The 2,875-nt window shown below is 44.0% G+C and overlaps 1 non-coding gene across 1 annotated transcript; it reads right to left on the bottom strand.

Annotated features, from left to right (window-relative positions):
- Positions 1-2,345: 2,345 nt before the first annotated feature.
- LOC115831401 lies at positions 2,346-2,558 on the bottom strand. The gene has a single exon (XR_004026903.1). It is a non-coding gene; the product is annotated as a small nucleolar RNA U3 (small nucleolar RNA).
- Between the last annotated feature and the right edge of the window lie 317 nt (positions 2,559-2,875).

The raw sequence follows: 2,875 nt of genomic DNA, 5'->3' as shown, positions 1-2,875 counted from the left end.
GAAAATATCAGATTAAACTCTACCAACTATTTACTTTTGGGGATCCCCTATGAAGGCTGTGCAAACAATTTCCATTCTATGAATATGCTTTTTTTTTTTTTTTTTTTAGACAGAGTCTTACTATGTTACATAGGCTGGAGTGCAACAATGCAATCATCGTTCACTGCAGCCTTGAACTCCTGGGCTCGAGCAGTCCTCCCATCTCAGCCTCCTGAATAGCTGGGACAACAGGCATGTGCCACTATACCTGGCTTTTTTTTTTTGGACACAGGGTCCTGCTCTGTCACCCAGGCTGGTCTCAATGAATACGCTCTTCTTAAAAACAAAGTAAAATCCAGTTGAATCATTTTACACTTCAGTCAATTTACCTTTTATTTCCTGTGAATACAGCTTATTCTGATGAGGCTGTATGTTTCCTGAGACTAGCCCTCGTCACTCACTGGGCATTTCTGCTATGGAAGCATCGCAGCTCTCTGGCCTCTGGAGAGTGGGCCAGTTCTCCAGAAAACTGATCTCAACCAGTACATGTTTTGTTTTTATTTTTCAAAATTAAAAAAGTCTTCTTTGAAACAGCTGCTTTTTAAAATGTAAGTACAATACGCTTTTCTTTGAGACGGAGTCTCGCTCTGTCACCCAGGCTGGAGTGCAGTGGCGCGATCACGGTTCACTGCAAGCTCCGCCTCCCCGGTTCACCCCATTCTCCTGCCTCAGCCTCCCGAGTAGCTGGGACTACAGGCACCCCCCCACCACGCCTGGCTAATTTGTTTGTATTTTCAGTAGAGACGGGGTTTCACCGCGTTAGCCCGAATGGTCTCGATCTCCTGATCTCGTGATCCGCCCGTCTCGGCCTCGCAAAGTGCTGGGATTACCGGCGTGAGCCACCACCCCCGGTCTTTTTTTTTTTTTTGAGATGGAGTCTTGCTCTGTCACCGATGCTGAGTGCTCTGCTCACTGCCACCTCCATCTCCCAGGTTCAAGCGATTCTTCTGCCTCAGCCTCCAGAGTAGCTGTGACTACAGGCACCTGCAGTGACGCCTGGCTAATTTTTGTATTTTTAATAGAGACGGAGTTTTGCCATGTTAGCCATGCTGGTCTCGAACTCCTGACCTCAAGTGATCTGCCTGCCTCAGGCTCCCAAAGTGCTGGGATTACAGGCATAAGCCACTGCACCTGGCAAAAACTGCTTTTTTTTTTTAAGTTATTACAAGCAACACTGCTCTGAACATTCTTATACAATCATCTTTGCAAAATGGTGGAATTATCTTCTAGGGATAAGTTCCTAAAAGTGAGAATGATATGCATATATTATATTTTGATAGATATTGCCAAACTACCCTATACAAGCATAACAATGTGTAGTATCACCAATAGTTTACGGTACTGTTCATTTTACCATATATTTGCCAACAATGAGTTTTATCCAAAGTATTTATCATGGCAAATCTGATGTGGGAAATGCTCTTCTGATTTATTTGCATTTCTTTGCTTTTCAGGGAGATTGAATATAATCTCATATCTTATTGGTAAATTTCCTATTCATGTCTTTTGCCCACGTTTCTCGCCTGTCTTATTATTTTGTAAATGCTCTTTGTATAGAAAAGATAATCACCCATTGTCTCTCATATCTGTTGCAGATTTTTTTCTCATTTTTCCTACTTAAAATTTTATCTGTGTTTTTTTCCATATTAAAGATGTTATGCAGACAAACACATCCATCATTTTTCTTGGACTTCTGGATATTATGTGATGCTTTCAACCTCAACTCTATGTTTTCTTTCTTTCTTTTTTTTTTTTTTTTTTTTTTGGCTTTGTCACCCAAGCTAGAGTGCAGTGGCTCAATTTCAGCTCACTACAACTTCTGCCTCCCAGGTTCAAGTGATTCTCGTGCCTCAGTCTCCTGAGTAGCTGGGATTACAAGTGTGCACTGCCAGGCCCAACTAATTTTTTTTTTTTTTGTACTTTTAGTACAGACAGATTTTTGCTATGTTGGCCAGGCTGGTCTCAAACTCCTGACCTCAAGTGATCTGCTCACCTTGGCCTCCCAAAGTGCTGGGATTACAGGCGTGAGCCACTGTGCCTGGCCTATATTTTCACTCTGTTGGCCAGGCTGGTCTGGAATGCCTGACCTCAAGTGATCCACCTGCCTCGGCCTCCCAAAGTGCTGGGATTACAGATGTGAGCCACCGCGCCTGGCCCAGGTGTATCTATATGATACTGAAGATGCATGAGAAGGGCTTCCTGGGCAGGGTTCAAAGTTCAAAACAAGAATTTGGATCTGTGCCTGGTCCCACGTTAGTGTTCTTATTTTGTTTTGTTGTTTGTTGTTTGTTTTTTTAAGAAGGGAAACCACTTGGACTGTGTCCTCTCCTTCTTACTCTACCGGAGGAAAGAAAGAACATAATCAACGCCTAATGGCAGGTGCAACAAAACAACTCCCAGAGCTGGCTTCATGTTCAGGAAAGAACACGGTGTGTCCTGCTCCTGGCGTCCAGCTCCACATGATCAGAGAAATTGCCCCCGCAATGAGCTGTGGACATGAACTCTGAAAGCACAGTCCTCACACATGCGTGCTCTCAGGGAAACAGCCATGTCTGGGTTGATTATGATGTGCGGAAAGTTGGCCTTCATGGCCTCCTTTCTCTCTGTCTCTCTCTCTCTCTCTCTCTTTCTCTGTCTCTCTCTCCCTGTCTCTTTCTCTGTTTGTCTCTCTCTCCCTTTCTCTGTCTCTCTCTCTTTCTCTCCCTCTCTCTGTTTCCCTCTGTCTCTTTCTCTCTGTCTCTCCCTCCTTTTTCTCTCCTTCTCTTTATCTCTCTGTTTCTCTCTCACTGTCTCTGTCTCTGTTGATGTGTGTGTCTCTCCTCTTTCTCTTTCTCTC

Source organism: Nomascus leucogenys, chromosome 18 (assembly GCF_006542625.1).
Source record: "Nomascus leucogenys isolate Asia chromosome 18, Asia_NLE_v1, whole genome shotgun sequence".
NCBI classification, from domain to species: Eukaryota; Metazoa; Chordata; class Mammalia; order Primates; family Hylobatidae; genus Nomascus; species Nomascus leucogenys.
Note: the sequence above shows the minus strand (reverse complement) of the source record. Positions and strands in the feature narration are given on the sequence as shown.